The 27,549-nt window shown below is 37.1% G+C and overlaps 1 protein-coding gene across 17 annotated transcripts in view; it reads right to left on the reverse strand.

The window, feature by feature from the left end:
- Positions 1-27,549, reverse strand: part of b3galt1b (UDP-Gal:betaGlcNAc beta 1,3-galactosyltransferase, polypeptide 1b) — a 224,563-nt gene that overhangs the window by 74,617 nt on the left and 122,397 nt on the right. For 9 of the 17 annotated variants that reach the window (XM_067444547.1, XM_067444535.1, XM_067444545.1 and 6 more), the window contains one exon: positions 3,326-3,397. The exons of 2 other annotated variants lie outside the window; for them this stretch is intronic. The gene's annotated coding sequence lies outside the window, so the exon portion shown is untranslated. The remainder of the gene's footprint in view (positions 1-3,325; positions 3,398-27,549) is intronic. 6 more of the 17 variants (XM_067444549.1, XM_067444537.1, XM_067444538.1 and 3 more) reach the window with 1 other exon arrangement.

Here is a 27,549-nt window from a genome sequence, read left to right on the forward strand (position 1 = left end):
TTGTTCAGTGGTCTTAAAAGGCCATTACTCTGAAAGTTTTAATTGAGAGGAAAAACCTAAAAATGTTTTTTTATGAATATTGTTTAAGTTATTTGACACCAAATTTCAATATTTCAGCTGGGTCCCTAGGCTGAAATCCTTTATGAGGCCTTAAAGAAGCTTCATTTAAAATGTGTGGCTTTTATCACCTCGGTAAAGTTATTATTTAATATGTGCACTCCCCAACTGGACTAATTGCCAGACAGAGAAGCGTGATTGGTCACTCCAGAGAACACGTATCCACTGCTCTAGAGTCCAGCGGCGGTGTGCTCTACACCACCGCGTCCCATGCTTTGCATTCAACTTGGTGATGTAAGGCTTAGATGAGCTGCTCGGCCATGGAAACCCATTACATGAAGCTCTCTACACACTGTTCTTGAGCTCATATGTAGCTATTGACACTGCAGAAAGTTGCCGACTTCTTCACATTGTGCACCTCAGCATGCACTGACCCCGCTGTTATTTTACATGGCCTACCACTTCGTGGCTGAGTTGCTGTTGTTCCCAATTGCTTCCACTTTGTTAAAATACCACTAACAGTAGACCGTGAAATATTTAGTAGTGAGGACATTTCACGAATGGACTAATGGCACAGGTGACAACCTATCACGGTACCACGCTTGAGTTCACTGAGCTCCTGAGAGCGACCCATTCTTTCACTAATGTTTGTAGAAGCGTCTGCATGCCGAGTGCTTGATTTTATATATCGGTGACCGTGGAAGTGACTGGAACCACAATATATATACACCACTATTCATATAATATAATTTATATTATTATTTTGACTGGTTATTAATTCCAGAAAAAATATTCAAAGTGTTACATTTTTAAATGAATCAAAATGTTTAAAATGAAAGACATGTTTTAAATGTGAATAAATGCTTGAAAGGATTTTCCTCAATTTCATCCTGTTAAGTCTTTTGTAAATCTTTTACCCAACATCATCATCCAGGAAGTAACATCTCATTTTGGTGAGAAACCAACAGCTTAAACAACAGTAAGTATTTGCAGTGGATTTGATGAATTCTTTAAAACTTTAAAATCTGCATAATAAAATTAAATAAGCATTAATTTCACATGGGAAATTCACATTTTAAATCATATTTCTGAAAGCCTGGTGTTCAGTCTACACAAATACTACCTTAAATTGCAAAAAGTAACCTTTAGTGCTTACAATACTTCCAACAAAAGCCTATTCATTTAAAAAAAAGTTCAAAATGTATTGCAGCACAGGAATGACCCAAATAAAGTTCTCAAATGATAAAAATTATGCACATTTAACCCATTTACTCTCTGCCTTCAGGCTGCAATATTATTAAAAACCCAAGCGCAATGACAAAGGCCTCGGTCAGAGGGAATATTCTGCAGTTCATTCACATTAAAGAACACAATAATTATGTTTTCTTTCTTCCTTCGGCCTCAGCTCTGGCAATTCGCCTGAGACGGAGAAGTAAACAGCAACCTCTCTCGCGCCTGTAAAATGCAAATAGCTCAGTTCTGGCCAGTGCCGGGGAGGGAACAGAGACATTTTTGAACGATTAAAATGCACCAAGCCAACAAGTTTTAATGCTGATCAAATTTCCGTTTGACCTTGCCAACTCTAAGACAATTCAAGGACAATAATGCCAACATCCCGAGTTGAGCATCAGAGTATTTGTGTTTTCCTCACAATGGAAAATTGGCATATTTAAAAACTGAAATGGCAGAACAATTGCAACAATTAATAATAATAACCTTTATAAAGTCGGTTCTAATAAGCACTCTCCTTATAAGCGACGGCAAATTATAAACACATGCTTCACATACAAGCCAAAATTCTTGCAAATCAACCTGAAACAAATCATATTTTACCCAGTGATTGGCTAATGAATGTTTTTGCACCGTTCATGATGTGTAACATGATTTCACCAAGTGCAACATGTTCCTGGATCAACATTCAAATCAGATTTGAGGGACAAGTTTACAAGGTGTTTCTACATCAGTGCATCACTTCCCTCTCATTTTAGGGATAACTTATGGGAAGGGATATGGTTAGCGTTACATTTTTGGACATGAATGTTGTTCTAGTCAAAATATGCTAACCCAGGAATGCTTCTAACCCAGCAAAACAGGACGAGTGTTCATGATGATGCAAAAACAGCGTCATCTCAACTGTTAGACAAACTCTCCAGCCGGCTGTAAATGCCTCAGATACTTATTTAAACATTTAGGGCCAGATTTACTTCCCCAACACAAACCCTCTTTTGCGTTAAAAAACTACCGTCAGGATTGACTAAAGACACACAGTGAAAAATGAACGGTGAAAAGGTGTGGACAGGGTTATTTTTGTGGCTGACCTTATTGCATATGCATTTGTAGGAGTTTGTCTTTCAGACACAGTATTTAATGTATGGGAGGAGAGTATTTAATTATTCACGTGAGGTGATTTACTAAGGTTTATGCTCGTAAATTATTTTGCCGCTTGCACCATTATTTACAGCCCCAAAAAAAACATGTCTTAATTCAGATGATAATTTGTCTGTGTTCACCCTCAAGCCTTCCGAAGCCTTAAAATTGTTTTTTGCAGATTATTTAATTTATTTTAAGATTTTCTTTTTTCTATTCTTAATGCAATTTTTTGTAAAAAAAAGAAAGAAAAAAAAAGAAAAAAAGTTTCTTTACATTCAAAATAACTAAATTTCATGCATTACCCTTTTAATTCAGCTCAAAATGGAGTGTCTTTGCCAACCTTTTAAAAAAATATAATATAACATAATATTATTGCAGCTCTATATGGAACAAATGAACTGCTCTGCTGGGTCCTAAAGACAGTTCAGTATGCATGTGGACATTATAAAACATTTTTTGCTTAAGTTTTAGAATTTTAAGTTAATTTTTCTTTGTGTACTAAAGCATTCCACACATTCCATTCATTCCTACAGGGGGCAAATTGACCCACAAAAGGAAGGACTTTTTTTTACTTTTTTAAATTTTAACCACAAAACTCCTCAAATCCATTCTTGGACCTGATGAAGACTTCATTTTTTAATTCTTAAAAAACAAACAAATAACTTTCGGCTCAAAATGACCTGAGTGAAGGATGAGGGTTAATTTGATTGCCCTCAGTAGATCATGCGCAGAACTTTCCATTCCCAGTGTTTTTTTTGGAATTGCCCTCTAATTTGCCATATTTAGCAAATCTGGTCACTAATCAGCTAGTGAAGGTTAATAACTGTGCAAGCTAAAATAAAGTTTTACTAAGGAGTATAACAAAAGAGGGAAGGACTTGAAAACATAAAGAACTAACTTGTGTCGTGCCATTTCAGCTGTGGTTGAACTAGAAACACCAGGCTCTCATTCTCAAGGTGAAAGTGTCCTGCTGAGGAGGAAAGAAAAAGACTTGATTAGTTCAATTTCAGGTTTCACACTCATAGACATGGGGTGTGTGGAGTCTTTCTGTAAAGCAGTGGTTTAACTTCAGGAATATGGGTTGATATTCAGTGGCAACCTAAAACAGTAGCAAAATTGTTTACCATACAAAGTAAACAAATATGTCCTTAAAATATTATAAAATTAAATTATATGAATAAATGATAATTAATTAAAGCACTTCTTTAAAAAGACTTGTAATGAGGGTCGAGTAACACTACCAGTCAAAAGTTTGGGGTCGGTAAGGTTTTTTTAATCTCTTTGAAAGAAAGTAATAAAAAATACCATTATCCATTTACAATAGTATGTTGTATTTGAATATATTTAAAAAAGCAATTTCTTTATGTGAAGCATTGCTTAATATTTTATGGAAACTGAGATGCATCCTTTTTTCAGGAGGATGAATAGAAAAATTCAAAAGAACCACATTTATTGGAAACAATTGTAACATTGTTAATGTCTTTACTATAACTTGATGAATTTAAAGTATCCTTGCTAAATAAGAATATTAATTAAAAAAAGTACAAACTTTTGAATGTCAGGGTAATCATTCCTGTATTTCAAATACTTCATCCAGAAAGACTCCACAACAGGCAATAATAACAGCAAATACAAACGACACATAAAACATTTGCATTTCATAATCTCATTATGCTTACTGATAATAATGAAATTTACTTCCCCAGCAATGTAGCTGGCACTATTTTAAAGTAAACACCTTAAGCTTTGTTTCTTTAATTTAATGCAGCTCTACAATGTACATAATTGACTCTTTGAATATTGCATTATTGAACTCAAAGCTTTGGCCCTCTGTGGCTGCGCAAAAAAAAAAAAAAAAAAAAACAAGACTAGAGCATTTTCGATGATTATAATCATGTACTCGCGCTCCCTACAGATTCCGCTATGAGCCAATGAGTATACAAGTGAATAACAGCTCTCATAACTCAAGATATTACAAAAACAAATTAAGCTTTTCATTGCTTCTTGCGAGACCGCGCTTCTGTTTTAACACAAAAGTCTAAATGCACTGAGGCTGTCAAAACATAACTATCTGACATTGTACAGCTGGCAATCTAACAGTGTGTCCTAACCAGACAACAATCAATGCAGCAATTCATCAGAGATGCTGAAATAAACTGCAACCGCTCCAGCCTAAATGCAAATATCTCAGTCAGTGCCAGGATGAGACCCTTTAGAGGATTTGAGCGATTAAGACGAGGCAGCTCCAATGCTGATCAAATTTTCACCAACCTTGTCAACTCTTGCTTTTCAAGGCCTAGTGTTGTTATCATTATATCTAAAATGATTTTATATTTTATATATAACTATTAAAAACATTGGGAAATAATGTAAAGCATAAGCACTTAAATGAAAATTTAAAATGTTCCCTTGGCAAATAACTAAAATAAGTTGAAGTTTAAGAGGTACTAAAATCACTAATTGAAATGAAACTAAAATTAAACGCTCATAAAAATGCATATTGTAACACAATGTTTTTAAAAGCGTAATAAAATGACAAAAGTACAAAACTACTAAAAGTAAAAATTAAGATTGAAAAGAAATAAAAACTGAATGAGAAAATACTAAAATACTGTCAAAGCCATTCACACCTTATAACGGCCGCGGGTGGTTGCAGGAAGGGAGACAAAGACAAGTTTAATATCAACGGTCCATAAAACACACTAATCTTGATGCCGCAAACACCAAAACATTTAAATACCGGCTGGGGTAGTTGTAGGCGTTAATAAATCCCAATCTAGTAAATTGCATAATAATTTCTTGTTACTGTGAGATTTTGCCTCAGTTCAGACCGTTGCTGTAGCCACAAGTTTTCTCTGTTTTAAGTCTATTTCTGAGGCAGAATTACAGCAACATATACTGGCATTCATTTCAGTGGTTTCGCTTGTATGCAGATATTTCTTGAGACGATGGGGAAAAAAAGATTGGATAAGCTCTGGCTTCGTGTGGATGTGGCCTAAGACAAACTGAATATTTCTGACAATAACAGGTTTTATGCAACAATCAATTTGTCACAAAATCAGAGACTATAGTGCACAACAGTCCGGTTCCGGAAGTTAAAAACATGGTCTCCGTAGGAAAATTGATTTTTAACAATAACTTGCATACTTTTAAAGACAGCCTTACTTTGAGCTATAAAGGTTGTTAATAGATTCTGTTGAAGATGTCAGTCCTCATGATTTCAATCTATTTTTTAAATATTCATGTTTAAAAGTGGAATTCCTGGTGAAAAACTACATTACCTATGATGTTATACAGAAAATTACACCAAACCGTTGAAAAACGCAACATGTTCGCTGCTGAAAAAGGGTACAGGCACTGTTGCACTCTATTAGGAAAATATCTGATGTTTAATGTACAGTAATGTAGATCACAATGTTAGACCAATGATATTTCACTGACACTGACACCAGTTTTTACTGCTGTTAAGGAAATTCATACCTCATAACAGGTATAACCTCCTAACAACACAAAATCAGAGCCAATTAGAACATATCTGCTTAATGCTCAATACATTTTTTGTGTATTAATACATATTTTGGTTTAACTTAAAAAAGTAAGTAACCTGGTTGCCTTAATTTTGAGTTTTTTTTATTAAAAATGTGAGTTGATACAATGAAGGAAATTTGTTTAATAAATAGAAACTCTAAATATTATTGTATCTGAACCACATAAAAAATAGCACTATTCGGCATGTTTCACTGCGTCTTAAAAAATAAAACACACAATTACCCAATATGCTTACAAAATCTTTTAATAATATTTTAATAAAGGTTATCGAATTGTATTAACTCAAATTTTTAATTTCAATGAACGCAAAATTAAGGCAACCAGGTAACTTTTATTCTAAATAATTCTTTACAGTGTATACACTTGCGCATATCCTGATTTTAGACCAACGAGATTTCATTGTGGGCGACGTTACCTTGAGCAACAGCATAAAAACTGACACCAGGCCACTGACACAATGTTCTGAGGCTTGTCACATCTGTTTAGAACAAAAACCCTATTAGTTCATTAGAGATGGGTGGGAGGGATGGTCAAATATTCATCCAGCATCCAGTCAGTTAGTCAGCTCAACTAGTTTATTTAGATTTTTATATTTTATGTTTTTTTTTTTTTGGTTGTTGTAAAAAGCATGGCACAGTAAAGTCAGCCACAAAGTTACGTTTACCAGTACTGTCTGCACAATAAAAACCCTCCGAAAAGTCTCATCTCTAAATTCCTTCTCTTCGAGCACAACTACAGCGTTCATTAATACATTTCAAGACACTGCAGTGTTCAAATCACCTGCTGTTTTCCCATTATTGTGCATTGTCTGTAAGTCATATATTTGTCAATATATTTGTTTTGTAAAGACAGTATTGCACAAATAAATTGCCATTGATATTCACCAGTTTATAAGCTGAACAAAGTTAGTTAGGGCCCCGGACCCCTAGTTCAGAAGCACTGGTATTAATCATTTTTACACAAACAGAAGTGAGTCTTTCGCTGTTGTATTGCATCTTGCTATTTGTCTCAGCCATGCAACTTCTTAAAAACATGAAGCATGTTGTACTCTGCATGCTTTTTTAACAACAATGGATCCTATGTCAATACAAAAAGTGCCCCTAATTATACAGGGCTTCCATAAGACAGACTACATACAATATTGATTAAATGATGTTTTGAATTCATGCATAATGAGAAAGCAACTCTCATCAGTAAATCGGGTTCAGCTTCCTATGTACCAGAGTAATTACACGAGCACTGTAATCAGATTTATGCTGTAACAATGGCACCTTAAAATACAGTAACCAAACAATCCATTGAAACTTCAGACCTTCGTATTCAAGAAGACCTTTGGGACTTGAGAACGTAGCAGGTTGTGTCGGAGTTCTGGAAGTATGTGTGTGCTTCTAAGTAAACAAGTAACATACGAGAGACTAATATATCCAGTTCACCAGAGCGGCGTCTATACAAATCTCCCTCTATATTTAATAAATCTTGACATCTGCTGATGTTCCTGTGGCTCGTTTGCCTCAGTCTCTGCGGTGAGATTAAAATGATGGGGGACTCCTCAGAGACGGCTGCTAGCAACTGCCTGGATCAGCATCCGTGCTGAGAATACCACCGCAGAGACAAAGATGCCTGCCGCACACGAGGAAAGACAGAACGACTGCTGAGAGATCCAGCCGTGCTCAAGTTCTGCTGTAAAGTTCTGTTAAGTCACCTGCCTTCACTTTGTCATCCATAAACACTCGATTTGCACAGACTTGTGCTTGTTAAAGTGGAAATGAGAGCTCGCCTGTTCATTTATAATTGGACATTCACTGACGAGGCTGCAGAGGTTCTTTTGCCTTTGACAGCTGAGCCTTCACAGACACAACTGATTCATTCTGCTAGGATTTATTGTCTGGTGAGGCAACGAGATTTTGATAGCAGAGATGGATGCGACCCAGAAGGAACATTTTATTGCTTGCCCATAGCTCAAGACTTTCATGTCATGTTTCATTTTAGTATTAACTTTATCTTTGTTTCACCTCAAAGTTCTTCTGACCAAAAAAAAAAAAAAAAAAAAAAAAAAAATAGACATACGAGTGTTGACTTGAAATGAATTATATAAATTATGTAAATTAACCAAGTAGCAACCTCCCCCAGTTTTCCCAGTTTGAGGGGTTCGAATGCTGGTCGCCATGTTGGCCCTCCATCTTGAAAGTACATTAGCCAAAGAGGGACATACCCGTAAATTCAAGCTTCGATTTTCGCGTTTTAACACTCGATGGCACCGTGTCAAATGTGAAGAGGGGGATTGCCATGTTAATCTTGGACTAAATCGCCCACCGTAGGAGTTAAACCCGAAATCAGAATTGAGAGGAACAGAAACTATTATTCACTGGAGGGTCATATACCTTTACACCGCTAGATGGGGGAAAATATCACACAGTGTAGCTTTAAACTGCAATTCCTTGACTGGCTCCAGAAGGGAGCAGAATCTCATTGAGCCCCATGTTAAAATCCCCAAGTTTACAGCAGAATAAAACATTTTTACAGCCTGGTACAAATTCTGGTTTTAGTCTATGTGGTTAATTTTGCCCTTCATGACAACTGTGAGGATATTCGTTATTCGACTTATTCATTATAAAAGTGAAGTTTAAGGGGGGTGAGTGTAACCGACAAAGGCCAGTAAGAGCTGTGCCTGTAAACCTCACACTCCTGATGTCAAGATGCACACTAGCAACTGACGATTGCAGCTGCATCCTTTTAGCATGCGTGCCTCCAACACCAGAGACCCCAATTCAAATCCTGGTTGGAGAGGGTTGAGTAGGACCAGTTACATTTGGCGCCGTGACCTGGGTGGGAGTGATGTTTAGGGGTAGTGTAACGGACGTAGGCTAGTAGGAGCTCTGCATGTAAACCTCATTTCTGAGGCCACAAGGGGAGCATTAGTGACTGCCGCTAACGCCTGCATCCTTGCTTGAGTGCCCGGCTCCAAACGCTAGACCCCGGTTTGAATCCTGATCGAAGCGTGTGAGTAGGATCAGTTGAATTTGATGCCATGACCCAGATGGGAGTGAGGTTTAGGGGGTGAGTGTAATGGTTGTAGGCCAGTAAGAGCTGTGCAGCTAAACCTCACTCCCCTGGCCTCAAGAGTCTTGTTACTTTGTTAGCGTGCCCACCTCCCACGCCGGAGACCCTGGTTTGAATCCTGCACGGATCGGGTCAAGTAGGCCTGGTTACACCTGCACTGTACTCTCCCAGGTTCAGGAAGCTTTCCTCTGTAAAATGCGCTGTGCACAATCAAACTTTTGGGTTGTACTGCTCAGGAACAGCTTTATAAATAAATAACTAAGCTCTGATTCTCCACGACATGACATTAACACTGCAGCCTAGCCTTCTTTCTTTGCCTATGCTTTTGGGCAGGCATTATGCTAATATTTCACATTGTGACATGGACGTTTGAGGAAGTAATAAATGATCGAGCCGTTTTAGGCAGGTCTGGATCAGTGTTATCTATTAGACAGGGCGCTTTGTGGGAGACTATGATCTTTGTAGCTTTGCAGATCGTATATATGCACCAACATAGTTTTTATTAAAGGGGTGTGTTTTCATATAAATAACATACTGTGAATCATAAAGGATTAATAACGTTCATAAAAGCAGATTGAAAAATGCTATTATGAGCTTAAGCAATATGCTTAAATAGGAGAATTTTCAGACCAGAAATTCTCCCATTCGAGTGCTCTCCAAATACTACTGTAATTACACAAGCTCCAGGGGTTTCTTGTAACACTGACTTTTGGTCTGAATGCCGTGAAATGTAAAGCCCCAGGTCGTGTTGAGCTGTGGCTTTTATCAGGAGTGTTCTCTGTCAATGAAGAGAAGATCCTTGTTCTCCAGTGACCTTGCTGTAGCCCTCTACTATCTGGTATTGTGATTGAGGATGTATTTACACTCACCTTCACTGTACGAACACCACAGCACAAAAACCCAGAGGAATTCACTGGCACTCCGCCATCAAAAAAACTTGGTAAATCTAGCATGATTCCCCTCTGCCCATTTCATGCATACCGCCTTCCTTTCATAAATCATTATGTAGGGCAGGACTGGTGGGCAGGAACAATTAGTGACTCATTTTGTCAAGTCCTGGCCCACAGGAAAGAAAAAGCACACATGAGGTCTCTATAATAACTTGACTGGTTCTCTAATCATCAGTAAGTAGTTAAATGGACTTTGTTGCCTTCTGCTTATGTCTACTTTTCAGATGTTTCTCCAAAGAAAAATGACCCATACATGTATCTACCCTAAAAAAAATAATTCTTATAAAACAAAAAACAAACAAATCAATACCGTTTCACAGGCTCAGCATAGCACGATATTAAAGTCTGCAATAAAAGCTCAACGATCTATGAACTCAGACATTTCTCATTAAATTCTTACAACTAATGTAAGCCAGGGATTTCCAACCTGAGGACTTAATCATGAAAATGTAAAGATTAAAATGAATAAACTCTAAATAAAACACTTGCTAAAATATTTCAAATATTTTCTTTGTTCACCTGCTATTAAAGGAACTGTATGTAAGAAATGTATTTCAATTAAAGGTGGGGTAAGTGATATTTCAAAACCGTTTTAGAAAAAGGACTCGGGCCGAGTGGAATAACAAACTTGTAGCCAATCAGCAGTTAAGGGGCGTGTCTATGGTGAGAAGAGAGGCTCAGTGCACGTCATTATTTAAAACACACGAGTCACACAGGACGGACATTAGCCAAGAAATAACTAATATATGCTGGTATATGAATATGCTCATGTGTCATGTTCGCTTGTTTGTCCATTTGCGATCGTATTATTCCTCACTTCAGCGACGATAAAGACTAGGGGTGTGCATTGGCACTGCCTTCACGATTCGATTCGATTACGATTCACCAGGTAACGATTCGATTCAATTCGATTCTACGATGCATTGTTATGCATCAAAATTCTACAGCACACAAAGCAAATTTTTCATCAGTCATGAGGCAATACAAGCAGATATTAAACAACAGATTGTATTGGCTGCTATGTGTCTCCTATATCTTTGACATAAAAGTTATTAAATAAAATAAAATGTAATAAAATAAAATTAAATAAAATGCAATTAACCCTTATATGCATGACTGTTTCACCAAACATTCTTACATATTCAGGTCGTTAGCGACCCAGATCTATATTAACATGGATAGACCTCTACCTGTCGTGATAATATATAAAACTCCTGATTTTAGAGTAACAGCTACAGAAGAATAAAATAAAACCTATTTCGTTACCTTTTGGAGCTTGGAAGGATTCAGTTTGAGCAGATGTTTAATACCATCATTATATGACCTCGTCAGAGCTCGTTTATATTCAGCATCTGCCTCATATTCGCGATCTCCAGCATATTCTCCAAACTCATTTTCAATGTCTTCAAAATCAATATTTTGACCACTGACAGCTTCTTGACCACATCCATCATCAAGAGACAGTGACACTAACATATGATTGTGTTTAGTACTTGCTCTCTGAAGTAAATCACTAACCCATTTCAAGTTTTGCAGATTATAATTATTGTTTCGTTTTCTGTCAGAGGTAACGTTAACTATGAGTGAAACGTCACTTCATCATTGGGTATCAGACATTGCCACCTTGTGGAATAAAGATGAATTGCGCCGTATTTCGTCATTATAGATTAATTTATTATTGTGCAAAAAATGTATACGTACAATCCTACACACCTCGGGTGGTTAGCGCGTTTTTAATAACCCGTCTATCGCGGGCATCTCCCTCAGCCTCAGCCATCTTCCTTGTTGTTGTTGTTATTCTCCCTGAACCGGAAGTATTTGAAACTTCACAACTTTATCGTCCGCCAGAAAATAAACAGTGACATAATCGATTATGGCACTTTGCCGCATCGATGCTGAATCGTTCATGCCCCGCATCGCGATGCATTGCCGAATCGATTATTGTTGACACCCCTAATAAAGACCCGTTCATTTCCACACCGTATGGAGCATCTAAATCCCCTCAGTGTTTCAAGGATTCAAGCATCCGCTCACAAAATGTGTTCGACAGGTAAGATACTATACTACTAATATACCGGTATGTTTGTTTCCTCTTTACATCTATATTACCCATCCAGTCATAATTGTAATATGTCGTTAGCTGAACTGTCGGCTCGTGTACTATTTGTTCATGAGAACGGTTTGTATTTTTGTGATGGAAGGGGTGACTTTTTCATTGAATATTCGACGTGGATTAGTTACACACAGATTCTGCCGTAGTCGTTGCCTGGGTTACGTATGTTTGGGGCGGAGCTATCATTATAGGGCCGAGACCCTTTTTTGGGGTAGGGGCGTGTTTGTTTTGGTAATTTGAAATCAGATATCACTTATCCCGCCTTTAATACTTCTATCACTGACAACAGTAGTCTGGCCAGGATATTGTCATTTAAAAGTTGTTGCTGCAGCCCTCAACTGATGTTGTCATGTTGTCATATGGAGCATCTAAATCCCCTCAGTGTTTCAAGGATTCAAGCATCCGCTCACAAAATGTGTTCGACAGGTAAGATACTAATATACCGGTATGTTTGTTTCCTCTTTTCATCTATATAACCCATCCGGTCATAATTGTAATATATGTCGTTAGCTGGACTATCGAGCTTGTATAGCCTACTAACTTTATCGAGTTGTTCATGAGAACAGTTTGTGTTTTATGATCGCTATAACTCTAATCTTGTCATAATTGTAATATGTCGTTAGCTGGACTATCAGCTCGTGTACTATTTGTTCATGAGAACGGTTTGTATTTTTGTGATGGAAGGGGTGACTTTTTCATTTAATATTTGACCTGGATTAGTTACACAGATTACGTATGTGTGGGGCAGAGCTATCAATATATGGCCGAGATCCTTTTTGATGGTAGGGGCGTGTTTGTTTTGGTGATTTGAAATAACAACAATGGTTACCAGATATCACTTATCCCACCTTTAATCATAAAATGGCCCTGATATGTCACTAGACATTAAGAAATCATGTTCATTTCAAATACTTCTATCACTGACAACTAGGGATGGGTATCGTTAAGGTTTTAACGGTATTACTACACTTATCGATACTGCTTATTGGTCCGGTACTTTAACGGTATTCTTATCTGTACTTTTTGAGATATATATAAAACACACACACACAATTAACAAAGATACACATTAATATAGGCCTACACAGTGCTTTAGTTTCAGGAAGAATTCTAGCAATCAAATGTAAAATAACACTGCATAGTTTATCATAGATAGCCTAAATTAATGCTTATTAAAGCTGAAGTTATTCATTCAAGAGCTGTGAGTGATTTTCTCTTTGCATTTGGTTGTTTAATTCGCAGTAATTCGTCAGCATGTTTATTTACACTGCTGCCTCTTTAAGACAGACGTGCAGATCTATAGGTGACTGATAATAGGCAGATGGACTATATTTTCTCCCAACTATATCCATAATAACAACGTCCATTTTAGACACAAACTGTGTTGTGTTTAAGAGACTCTCCAAGCCGGTCATTTTGACATAGATGTTTGTGTTCATTTGATCGTTTAGACGCGAGTGTGAATCCGAAAGTGTAATTTGCTCGTCTCGTTGTGGGCTGTTTCAGAGCACGCGCCGACTTTGGAACAATCTCTTGCTCATATTTTTGTGCTTTTAATCGCTCTTTTTATTAATAAACGCGTTTCACACAATTTACCAACAGTGGCTAGACTGTATTTTACAACAATCACTGATCCTGCTGATTCTGTCATTGCGTTTGAGTTTTAGGGAGAAATGACAGCGTTGCTTCTCTGGGGAATTAATAAGTTGGGCTAGACATAAATATTATAATTGTAATCTTTGGAAGCCAAAATCTAAAATAAAATCAGACTATCACAGATCTAAAGTGTAACCAGGCTGTTTGAATTAGTTCTGTCCTCTGCCATCACTCATTAGGGCTGTCGTTTTGCGTCTCTCTCTCTCTCTCTCTCTCTCTCTCTCTCTCTCTCTCTCTCTCTCTCTCTCTCTCTCTCTCTCTCTCTCTCTCTCTCTCTCTCTCTCTCCGTGTATTTTCAAAAGTACTGACAGCAGAACCGATAACGTCCTTGCTTATCGATACAACGGTCTTTCAAAATTCACCCCCGGGGCCCGTTTAATAACGGTTTTCGGTACCCATCCCTACTGACAACAGTACTCCGGCCAGGATATTGTCATTTAAAAGTTGTTGTTGCAGCCCTCAACTGATGTTGACAGGTGTTTTGGCCTGAAGCTCCGCCCTCCACCTGTCTACCAATCACACAATCAGTAGTGTTTTGGCATCCGGGTTGCCAGATCTGCTCAAGTTACCACAGCTGTAGATCTACAAACGTTCCTGCTGATCCTGCAGCCAATCTGGCAACCTCGAGTCAGGGGGGAGGGGGAGAGGGGATAGTGATTGCAGTACCAGTTTTGGCCACAATCTTACATACACTTCCTTTAACTGACTTCAGAGAACAGTGAACATGCAAATATGTTGTTAAATTATTGAAATATTAACTTAATCTCGGGGGGGTGTAGTTCTATTTTAGTGTGATCTCATGCCCATGATCTCCCCCGGAAGGCACTCTTTCTGTCTGACTCCTGGGCTATTTCATCATGAACTTTAATTCCCATAACCCATTGCCTGTACTCATTATGTTATGATTAGTTTGTGTCATTATCTTGTTAAGCCCTGCCTAAAAAGCCCTGTGTTTTCAATCACTCTTTGTAAAGTCTTGTATTTGTGTTACACTGCTATTTTGAGCGTGATCCTGGTTTACTGTGCCTTGGTGTTTGATTCTCTTCCTGTTATTCTGGATTAGCTTGTTGTGTTTGACCTTTTGCCTGTAATATGGATTATGATTCTGGATTATCCCAACAAACCTCCATTTGGATCTTCAAAGTCTCAGAGCAGTTTGTAACACAGAGGGGTTTGTATTAATGATGGGAGAAACTACGCTTTTTTTTTGTTTTTTTTTAGTGAAATGATTAACTTTTTTTCGAAACACCACATGCTGATGACCCCTGCTGGTCAGAACAGCTGCCAAACATGAATACAAACACCTTTTACCCATGGCAAATGTTTTATTGAAAGTAAAATCAAATGCAATGAACTAAACATCTAAAAAGAGTAAATATGAAGTGTCTGTATACGTGTTGTTTTATCAGTTTCCAGGGCTTGTTTTGCTGCTGGATGGCTTAGCTAAACAGAATAATTGTAGTAAATATTATCTTATCTTATTATACTATACTAATGTGTAATTAAAACATCTACAAATGTATAAAACTGATCAGAAATGAAGTAAAATTCATAGACACCAGTTCAATAGTTCACGGCTGGGGGGGGGGGATGGGGGGGGGGGGGATCTCAGTAAATCCACATGATTCATGGGTTCAAACTGAGATCACCCCCAGCAGTGAACCATTGAAATTTCAAAGAAACCATTTCAAAACTTTTAAAACCGCTATGATATGACAGAAAGCCTTGTTTCCTGAAATCATGTAGCAGTTTGATATACACTCCAATCCACTAAATTGAAAGAAAAGTATTGTAAAGTTGTTTCAAACTCACCCATCACTAGTTTGTATGACAGAAAAAGTTAGCGAATCTCTAATCTAAGCTAATAATACAATCCAAATGTCTCACTGTGTCATTGATGAAACAAACAGGAGGAGGCAGATGAAATCAAGCTTGGGTTAAGACCAAGCAAAGACTGAAGCCTCACTCTTTTATGATTGCATTATAGCTCAATAAAATCCCACAAAGTAATCTGATTTCATACAAAATGGAGAGAAAACCATACGATCACATTCAGGGGTGTGATTTATTAGTGCAAATTTGGATCCAGTCTAATCAAAGAGTGCAGGGTTTGTTCTGCTACCTGCTGTCTGCGGTCCAAATCTAATACAGGTCACAGCAGGCTGGCTGAAGGCTTTTGTGATACTGACTGCATTGAATAAAATATGTCAATTTTCACATTCAGTTCCTATTAATACAAGCTCAGGACTTGGAAACCCTTTTCCCAGTACAAATCATCATAATGCATTTCAACAGAGCACTTATTGGCACTACATAGAGGAACTCCAAGACATGCACAGAAATGTGTTGGATCTGTTAAACTGTGCACAAATATGATCTGAATCATTGTATAATGGCATGTCAAGTTAAAAATACTACAAAATGCATCTCACACTTTGTGCCATTTCATTGCATCCAAATGCAGTGCAAAGTTCCCCTCATAAATGCATCTGATTGTAGATTTTTGAACATGAAACCAACCTAAATATACAGGCAACCCTGATGATTTGGAAAATATGCAGACTTTCAAACCTATTTGTCATCCCTTTGACTTTGAAGTACCCTTGAGATTTAACAACATTCCCATTTTCACGGTTCTCTGATGTAGGTGAACGGAAACAAAATGTGTTTTTCTGCTGTTGAGACTACAACAAACTAAACTGATTTGAATCGAAAATGCCAAAAAAGGGGAACAAAATGCTTCAAGGCTTGTCCAAATAATGTGTTAACACTGTAATATCAATGCAGAATAGATGTGCTTTGAGAAGTGTGTGTGTGTGTGTGTGTGTGTGTGTGTGTGTGTGTGTGTGTGTGTGTGTCTTGTTTTCCCTACACTCTGAGGAATAAATGTCTCTACTAGGGTAGTAAAACCAGAATCACCAGCCAACAGGATTCACGAGATGAGAAAAACTGCTTAATAAATACTACATGCATCCTGCTTAATAAAAACAATGTATTAATGAAGATGCAGAAAGGTTTTGTATGAGAATTTGGGGATAGAAAATATCATAAACTTCTTATAAAAACAAAAGCTGCATTTATATGAAGATCCAGTGCACTTGTAGAAATACCAAGAGTTCACTCAAAGCAAGGAGAGTCTGCTTTTAGCTGTTATGCCAGCCGCAGCTGAACCGGCTTCCTGAACAGATCAGATGTGCTCCAACAGTAGCCACATTCAAATCCAGACTCAAAACACATCTGTTCAGCTGTGTATTTACTGAATGAACTCTGAGCACTGTATGTCCGAGTTAAATATGATGAGTCAAAACTGGGTTTGATGGAAATAGTGAGTTTGACAATAAGGTTTGAGTCTGTGTAAATCTGTGGAGGGTATGATGAGTGAGTAAGGGTTTAACAAGAAGGTTCCTGAGTAAAAATCAGGGAATAGTGATCAAAATGGATGTTATGAACGTGTTTTGAGAAAGAAATGAATGAGAGGTGTTCTAATTAAGATGGTACATGTATGTAGGCTGTAAACTGAAGAATGTTTATCTTTATATCAGACCATTATTGTGGATCTGACCATTTTATTTTATTTGATCTTATTTTTTTATTATTATTTTTTTATTACTATTATTATCTTTACAACTGTTTTAACTATGCTTGTTTTTAATTTTTTTATTCGTTTATATAGTATTCTTTTTTCTCATGCATTTGTTACCACTGTTTTAATTAATTTCTATGTAAAACACTTTGAATTGCCATTGGGTATGAAATGTGCTATACAAATAAACTTGCCTTGCCTTGCCTTGCTTTGTTTGTAGGTGTGTGCTAAGAATATTTCTCAGTGGAATACATGAACAGACAAGTTTCATTTGTTTTATGGACACAATCCATACAGTACAAACTGTATATTCCATCTCCTAATCCTAACCCTACCCCTAAACCTAAAGAAAACTTTCTGGATTTTTACAAAATTTTCAAAAAAAAACATCTGATTTAAAAGCGGTTTTCCTCTTTGGGACGGAAAACATTTTCTCATTTACTGATATTACAACTTGTGGGGACACTGTCTTCACAACGCAGAATTTACCAGGAACACACACTTTTTTTACTGTTTTTATTTTTCACTGTTTTAATGATTTATGAGGAATTTCTACAGACGTTATAAGTTTGATGCTGTACAAACTGTATATTCTCTGGCCTTACACTAACCCTACCCACTGAGCTAACATCACAGAAAACGTAATAACAGAAAGTCTAATTCTCACTTTCCAGTCTATTTCTGTTTATTTCACCTCATGTGCTCTACAGTAGAGCTCAAATGTCTCTAATTTACTGTAAACCTGGAAATAAACAGACACTTCTTCAGCAGAACATTTAATATTTTTTGTTAAGCACAAATGTTGAAAATATAAGTCTCACTAATGTTGGTGCCAATTCATCATCAAAGAACTTGCTGCACTGCTGTGGAAAAACTATCATGAAGAAACAAAACCCTGAAACAGATTAAATCAAAAACACCCAAAGATTTATGCTTTTATTAATTTACATTTGAACATAGATATACTACCTGTGCCTATTGGCATGCTATGGCAGGGCGATATAATAATTGCAACAAATTCACTATACTTAAAAAAAAGTTAGAGTTAAATTTGACAATATCACTTTTAATGTGCTCTCTGTGGTTTCATTATAGCGTTTAATGTAGTTTTAATAGCATCTCTGATCCAAACTTCAGGGGCAAAAATAGCACATAAACTGATATTCACAGTCCGCTTCAATGAATTGATTCAAAACGGCTCAGTCTCACTCAAAAACTGCTAATGAATGTCTATAAGTGGGATTTTTCATGCATCAAAATGTTTTAGTATAAATAAACATAGGTAAACACTGCTGTTTATTACTGTTCTGTTCTATTGATGCGTATCAAAAACAGTGTGAAAAACATGCCTCGATTATTCGATGGCACCTTAGTCTAATTGAGTTCAGTATGACAGGCTGAGCACTCTTCACGCCGATTTGTCGTCGCTTTTGATTGATAAGGAATGCTTCCCTGAGCAGATGGCCAAACCAACTGCAAATGGCCATGGGTAGAGAGCTAGTGCTTCAGCATTTGGGGCTTCTTACAAGACAAACCCCTGGAGGAAACTCTCTCTCTAGCACGTATGCAGCGCACATACGTGTGGAGGTGACACACAAGGACACAGGAGGCCTATCATCACTCAATACCTTACCGTGAGTGGGAGGAGTGTGTGTTCGAGACAGATGCTTCCATGTGCCACAGAGAACAGTGTGAACACTATATAAGGCACATACTGAAGGTATGTGAGACCAAGCTGGAGAGAGAAAATGAGCGGCTTTACTTAGAAATAACAGGGATATATCACAGGCAACTTTATTTCTGTCATGACAGTTCTCGGAGGGTTTGGCAGGGTGATGGATATGACCATGTTGATATGTTTGGTGTTGGTGGAATAGATCTGCTACGCTGCTGTTATTGCTACAATATAGCATACATGAATCACACGTAGCAGATCTATACAGGTTCTAAAAGCACGCTGAAAAAAATGCTACAGCAAATGCTGACTAAGTATTTGAAGGTTGAGCAGTGAGCTCATTGGCTACTGATACAACGGGAACCAATCAGCGTCGCCCTATAGAGAATGACATGATTGCAAGCAGACTGAGTTAAAGGGATAGTTCACTTTAAAATGTCATCCTTTACTTACCCTTTAGTTGTTTCAAACCTGTATGAATTTCTTTCTTCAGCATAACACAAGGGAAGATATTTTGAAGAATGTCAGTAACCAAAAAAAAAATACTATGTAAGCCAATGGCTCCAGGTAACTGTTTGGTTACTGACATTCTTCAAAATATCAAAATATCAGGTTTGAAACAACTTAAGGGTGAGTAAAGGATGACATTTTTTTATTTTAAAGTGAACTATCCCTTTAAAATCTAATATTTAAAAAAAAAAATCAGTTGGCAGCAATTTGATCTGATTTATTTGAAAAACATCAAAATAAATATTATTTACTTACATACTTATATATTATTTACTTTATATATAAGTATATGTGTGTGTGTGTGTGTGTGTGTGTGTGTGTGTGTGTGTGTGTGTGTGTGTGTGTGTGTGTGTGTGTGTGTGTGTGTGTGTGTGTGTGTGTGTGTGTGTGTGTGTGTGTGTGTGTGTGTGTTTTATTAATATTTATAATAATTTTATTCAGCATCAGATTTTAAGTGACAGTAAACTTTTTTTGTTACAACAAATAAATTACACTTTAAATAAAATAGTTCTTCTGACCTAAAACATTAAATAATTTACATTTTAATAATATTTCACAATATTGGTTTTACTGTATTTGTCAAATAAATGTAGACTGGGAGAGCAAATTTCAGACCAAGCTACAATTTCAAACTATAATTTCCATCTATTTTTAGAGTAACTATTAACTTTCTCTGGAGGATCGTTTTGAGCATAGCTAATATTTTTTTAGTAGTAAGTGGATTATCTAGCTACACTTTTTGAACAGTTTGCCAAACACTGAGAGAAGACGACATACAAAAAGAGAGAATGAGAGGAGACCAGACGAGATGAGACACGATAAGAGAAGAGGATACAAGCAGAGAAGAAGACAAGGTGACAGGAGAGGAGAAAAGGACAGGTGAAAAAAAGACATGATCCAATTACCCTGGGAATTACCATCTGATACTATGAAGAGCGAGTGAGCGAGAGAGAGACGGAGACAGAGAGATAGACAGCAGCAGACATGCACATACAGCTCTGCCATGATCTGCAAATCCATTCATCCTCCTCCTGAAGAAACACTCCACACTCAACCTGCTACAACAAAATCAATGTTTCATCCTTATTCTCAACCTAAAACTGTGATTTATGCACAGCCGATAGAAAAGAGCAGAGCTTCAGTGTCAACTCTCATACAAATGCAGACAAAAGAGCCAAAAACTGCAATCTGACATGAGTGCAGGCGGAGAATACAGCATCTCCATATCCATACGAGCTCTCAGACACCACAGCACAGCCTGAGGAGGAACCAACACAATCACTCTGTGACCTTTCGGTGCGATTTCAAAGCAACTTCAATTTGTCAAACAACTATAAATTGTCATGGCTCTGGATCTGTGACTTCAGCTTGTGTTGGAGAAACACGTTCTCCTTGAGAAATGCATCTGCTGCACCTGAGCATGGAAACACAGCATCATTTAGCCTGAAGGCTTCATCAGCAACTTCCTCCAGCTGTACGCATTAAAGCAAAACAAGCATACACATAAATGTCTGAGAGCATGACGAAGCAACACTGCATTTTGCTGGCTGGGTTACTTTTGTAGCTCCGCCCACATTGAGTTGCCATTAGATCCCCGTTCTGCTCCTCAAATACACTACCCTTCAAATGTTTGGGGTTCATAAGATATTTGAATGATTTAAACACTTATGCTCACCAAGGGTACATTTACCTTTAATTTTTTTTGTGTGTGTGTGTGTGTGTGTGTGTGTGTGTGTGTGTGTGTGTTGATTTGAATTTAATTCTTAATTGCTCTAACTGCTTTATTTAATTGTTTTCTCTCTTTGTAGCACTGAGATTTTCTTTAAAATGCAAAGTGCTTCATAAATAAAATATATTACTATTATTATTATAATCATCATAATTAATTTGATCAAAACACAGTATAACTGCAATATTGTGAAATATAGTTTCAGTGTAAATTAAAGTTATCCTTCAGAAATCATTCCAATATGATGATTCGCTGCGCAACAAAAATGTCTTAATTATCAGTGTTGAAATCTGCTTCATGTTTTTTTTTTTTTAAACCGTGACACATTTTTCAGGATTCTTTGATAATAATTTGTTTTGTATGCAACATATTTTGTAACATTTTACATGTCTTTATAATGTCACTTTTGATCAATTGAATGTCCTTGCTGATTAATAGTATAATTTTTAATTATAAATGAATGCTGAAAGGGTTAGTTCACCCAAAAATGAAACCAAGCCTATGATTTACTCACCCTCAAGTTATCGTAGGTGTATGACATTCTTCTTTCAGACAAATACAATCGGAGTTATATTTAAAAAGTCCAGGCTAACGTTAATCCAAGCAGTTGTTGTAGTTGTGTTTGAAGTCCATAAAAAATGCAGCTGTCCGTCAAATAACGTGCTCCACACGACTCCGATGGGTTAATAGAGCCTTCTGATTCGAATCGTTGCGTTTGTGTAAGAAAAAGATCTATATTAAAAACGTTATAAAGGAAACCTGCCTTGAAGTCTTCCATTGTAACCCACGGCTGCTTAAGCCACAAGATGGCGCCAGCGTTAAGCACAGAAGTAGTACCGGTCAAGATAACTCGTAGTACCCGGATGAGTGGTTGTTATCTGGAAATAACATACCGCTGGAATGCGCGATTGACCAATCAGAATCAAGTATTTCACAGAGCCGTGTAATAAGTAAGGAATAACTGATGACGGGCCGTTGAATTATTAGAAAGATGTTCAGGTGATGGTTTCAAGTAATTTGTCAGGTTTTTGTCCTTAAAGCGCTCGTGTGTAAGGTTAATTCTTTACGCATCTCATCATAAGCCTAAAAGCTAATTCCAAAACATCATTTTAGAGCTAGTAATGTAGGCTTGAGCCGCTGATAGCAGACTAATGCTGTTATTAATATAGTCATTAGAACGAATGCGAGAGAGAGAGAGAGAGAGAGAACGAGAGAACACGAGCGAGTGAGAGAGAGAGAAAACGAGAGAGCACGAGAGAGAGAGAGAGAGAGAGAACGAGAAAGAGAGAGAACGAGAGAGAGAGAGAGAACGAGAGAGAGAGAGAACGAGAGAACGAGAGAGAGAGAGAGAGAGAGAGCACAAGAGAGAGAGAGAGAGAAAACGAGAGAGCACAAGAGAGAGAGAGAGAGAGAGAGAGAGAGAGAGAGAGAGAGAGAGAGAGAGAGAGAGAGAGCACGAGAGAGATCACATCTCTACTAATAGCAAAACTGCAACTTTCTCTGCTTCAAGAACAGTTATCTCCTCGCTAGTGAGAAATGTCATGTAGTTTTTAAGTTGCTAAACTATTTTACTGATAAAATCATCAAAGCAGCGCTGACAACACGTTTCTGTGCGAGTGTGTGTCCATGCTGTATGTGTGTGTGTTTGAGTGCGAGAGAGAGCGGGAGAAAGAGAGTATGTGCTTTCCGTAAATAACAATGTAATTTTGTGGAAATAATTTGTCATTTTTATCTTATTGTTTACCATGTATTTGCTTGTTGAGTGTCGTTGTGGGTTTTGGTTCTTGGTTCCTTTGCTGTTGTCGGCCGTAAGGACCTTTGAAAAAAAACAAATCATTTGGCAAAGCGATATGGAAGTGTCGAGACCTGCCTGGAACTAGCTGTGCGTTTCCCCCCCAACGTTCATCAACCAATCAGATTCAAGAATTAAACAGCCCCCCCATTGTATAATATATGGCAAATCACTAAAGTTTCTTACCATAAAAGCTGGTCAAACATCAAGGAAGCCATGAAAATACAAAGTGCGCTCTCTACACTGTCAGAAAAAAGGGTACATTACTGTCACTGGGGTGGTACTCTAATGTACAAAACCGAAAAGGTACTAATATGTACCATTTAGTGTTGAGTAAGGTACAAGGATGAACCTTTTCACTTTTGTACCTTAGAGTAAACACTACAGTGTACCCTAAATGGACAAACTTCTCTAAACAGCGCTAGTCACTCTCTGCTCTCCGAATACCATTTTTTCCCATGTTGGCTACCATAGCTTCTCTATGTGCTCCTAAGGGCGGTTGGGCTTTGGGTATTGTGTGTGTGTGTATGTGTGTGTGTGCGCCATTTCACAACCTCACCACTAGATGCTGCTTAAAAACAAAACAAAAAAACACACACCAGACCTTTAAAACAACAATGCAAAATTGTAGTGCTCAAAATGTATTATGTAGTCAACATCACTAGTTACGTTTATATAAACACTTATTTTCCGATGTCCTCTCGATCGGACTAGAAAAAGTTTAAACCACTCCTTACAATCGGAATTGACCAATTCATTCCAATTGATGTGATTACATGTGACTTTTATTCCAACTGTGCTACTAGTCTGATTACAATTGGATTATTAGGATCAATGTAAACTAGGGGTGTCCCCGACTAAGGATTTACACATTCGAATCAGAATTTTCGAATCTCTCTATGGTCGACCGATAGTCGAATCATCTATGTGTGTGTAAACCATAGACTGGGAAAAAATAAACGGTATAAATGGGTTGGGAAAGGCAGGACACTAGTCAGTAGGAGGCTAAGACTATTTTTATTTTACTTTACACAAGGCACACAGCCACCACTTTTAATAAGTGATCAAAACTAGGCTACACTACACATTCGTAAATTAACCCTTCTCTCATAACATTTAAAAGCCGCGATCGAAACATCTTGTAGCACAGGGTGAAATCAGTATGTGCATTCACGATTTGAGGGAAATATACATTTAATCGCCGCTGACAGGCGTCGAATGCCGCCGTCGGTGTATATGTATTCGAATTTTAAAGGCGCAGCGCATCCGGTGCGAAGCTCAGTGCCCTTAAATGGGCGATGGTGCCTTAAGCGCCGCGACACGTCTTTATAACACTAATAAATTGAGCACCCCCATATTGCCAAAATGGTATGAGCCTCGTTTCATAACACCCGCGAAGATTCGACCATGAGATCAGTGGTCGAATCCGGTCCTGCATATCGATGCATCGAATCTTCGACTATTAGGGGTCACCCCTAATGTAACACAGATGATTAGTTGACAAGTCGACCATCCTGACTCATCCCTACTGCTGATCTGAGGAGAAAAAGGAAACATGAGTCTTGCTGGTCTTTAAAGACACACTAAATGAGTTTGATATATAGGCTACTGTAAGGGAGAGCTATTCTGCACAAACACAGCCACCCCTCCTCTTCCACCTACTGTAGTCTATTTATTGCTCTGACTGACATTGACCCTGCAGTATCCAGGAGCTCAGGTTGACCCTGCACAGGTCAAGCATGAATCGCACGGCTGCAAAACTGTAGATTTGGTTTTTAACATTGGCAGGGACGTTCTAAAATCAAACTACAGGTGCAGCATGTTTTTGCCTACACAGTGAATCTGGGTAAAATGATCAGCTGTTCTTGTGTAGAAATGAGTATTTATATACACATATAAATCCTAAAGTCTACTGCCTATTGTTCACTGAATAACTAGCACAGTAGAGATTCATAGTGTTAGATGAAAAATCCAGGTTATTAAAGTAATAAAAAAATGCCTTTTAATGCATCATGTTTAAATGCAATATGTTTCATAATATATGTTTTAAATGCACAAATCAAAAGTAGGGTAGGATGGGGGAAGAATACTGTAACATGTTGAGATATAAGTTTAGCATGTGCAGGATCATGTGTTATGGACATAGAAACATAATTTAGTTGTTATAGTACAACAATTTTACAGAATCTATACATTACTTTTGATATTCTTATTAATATTGATATATGTTTTAAAGTGTCATTAATGTAAAATACTAAATCAACTATTCTAATAAAATGTAATAAAATAGAAGAATCTAAAAGGTAAAATTATTCTGGGTTTGATATACCATATCACACTTCATATTTAATTGAATATGCCCATATTTAAATTGAAGACATGTCGTCATAGAAACACTGTCAAATTGATAGTTTTAATGAAAGATGTCTAAAATGTGCATCTAATTCATTGACATATTAAATAACCCCATTAATTGCAATAGTTATTAAAAAAATAACACTACAGTAACAACGCGCCATTCAAGGCCTTACTGTATGTGCAAGTTGTGGGATGCGAATCAGCTTACCTGGCATTATTTTACCCAGGTTAAACAACGCCAGACTTCATTTCATTGTGTTTATGCTCAATTTGATAGGAATCATATCATATTTGGTTTGTGATCCAAATGCAAAGAGAAAAATATATATATCAGTAGAGATCAAGTACTCATTCAGTAGTCACACGCATGTTAATGCGTTATGTTAAATGTAATAAGTTTAATGTTTTTTTTTTTTAAATGTAAAAGCCAACATACTGAGGTTCTGTTTAGAAGACAACCAAAATTATGAAGCATAGTAATGTAATGATGCAGGAATAAATTACATACTTAAAAATATTCAAATAGATTTTTTTTTATATTACAATTTTACTGTATTTTCTTATTTTCTATGCCCATGCATCATGTTGCTTAAAGCACACATCCTCCAGTGTTTGAGGTAAATATTTAAATATATCTAAGATTTCTCTAGTTCAGTGTAATGGCCATGCGTGGAATGTGTTAAATCAATTACTCCTTTGCTTTGCCTTGGCTTATATTGATTTCCTGAATAAACACATCAGCCAGATCTGTTGGATTTCAGAACTGCAGGCTTTTTTGACAACTATTTATTTTTCAGCTTTCCGACTCAATTTGAAATCTCTAATCCAAAGCTTAAACAATGATTCTTTAGCTGTATAGTTATTTGTCAGTCATAAAAGCATAAACATACTGCCTCTTTGCCTGAGAGAAATACACAGAGCTTTCCTGCACCCGTAAATTCAAAGCGACACCACACTAATGTAAATACATCTCTCTCTCTTTCTGTTGCCTAACCTCCCAGTAAACTACATTCAACAAAATCACATCTACAAAGCTGTCAGGAAAAGGTATATTCTGCAAGGTAGCTATTTATTCCATCTACAAATGACACATTTCCTTTGCCTCTGAAACGCAAAAATTTAGTGTATGAAGGATCCAGAGTAGGTGCAGTAGTTTCATGAAGGTTGAAATTTTTTCCTAAGCTATTTATAACAAGTATAGTTGAGTTGAGGTTGAATTTTCCCAGCCTGCTGTCTTTTTGCAAGACCTAGCATGCACCACTTCCACAATAATATAACTGGGCAGTATGACCAAATATACCAGTAGAAGAGTATGTTTTTAAAATAAAAAAAGATTCTACTATATAAATATAAAATACATTTACACACACACCTGATAAAACAAAGTTTTAAAAAAATATGTCAAATTAATTATAAACCTTTTGCAATATTGTATGTATCCACAATCATGACAATTAAGTACTTTAAATGGGTCCTGTTATGCTTTTTTACTTTTTCAACTTTATTTGGTGTGTGACGTTGCTGTTTGAACATAAAAATATCTGCAAGGTAACAAAGCTCCACTCCAAAGGGAGATATTTTATTTAACATAATCCTATTTCCAAGAACTACAACAAATGACAGTTTAGTTTGGACTACAACACGCTTTTTTGTTTTGTTGCTGGCTTTATGAAGTCACAAAGTTACTCATTTAAATAATTCTCCCACGGAAAACAAAAAAAGATGCGAGGCCTGGTTGAGCTGCACTAGAGACAGTGTTGTCACTGTTTCCAGAAATGATTTGTTTTACCTTCCTAAAATGGAACATGTATTTTAAACACAGTTTTTCAATATCATAACCCCAACGTTTATATTTGCATTGCACGTTACGGAGAACAGTTTCCAGAACCTGTAGGCTCCGCTCAAAAAATTATCCTGAAATGGAGCAGTTCCCACTTTGTCTGGACAATTTGTTGTTTGTAGATCACTTGTAACTTGAACTTGTATGTCTGTCTTGTTTCTTGTAGTTGTGTTTCATAATAACAGTCGTTTCAATTATAAGTTTTATGTTGTTGCTATGATGTAAAAAAAGGGCAAAGCTTTTGCCTCCCTCTGTTCGTTGATTGGACCGGTTAAAATTTGACTGGAGAAAACCGGAGAATACACCG

Source organism: Pseudorasbora parva, chromosome 5 (genome assembly GCF_024679245.1).
Source record: "Pseudorasbora parva isolate DD20220531a chromosome 5, ASM2467924v1, whole genome shotgun sequence".
In the NCBI taxonomy this organism is placed as follows: domain Eukaryota; kingdom Metazoa; phylum Chordata; class Actinopteri; order Cypriniformes; family Gobionidae; genus Pseudorasbora; species Pseudorasbora parva.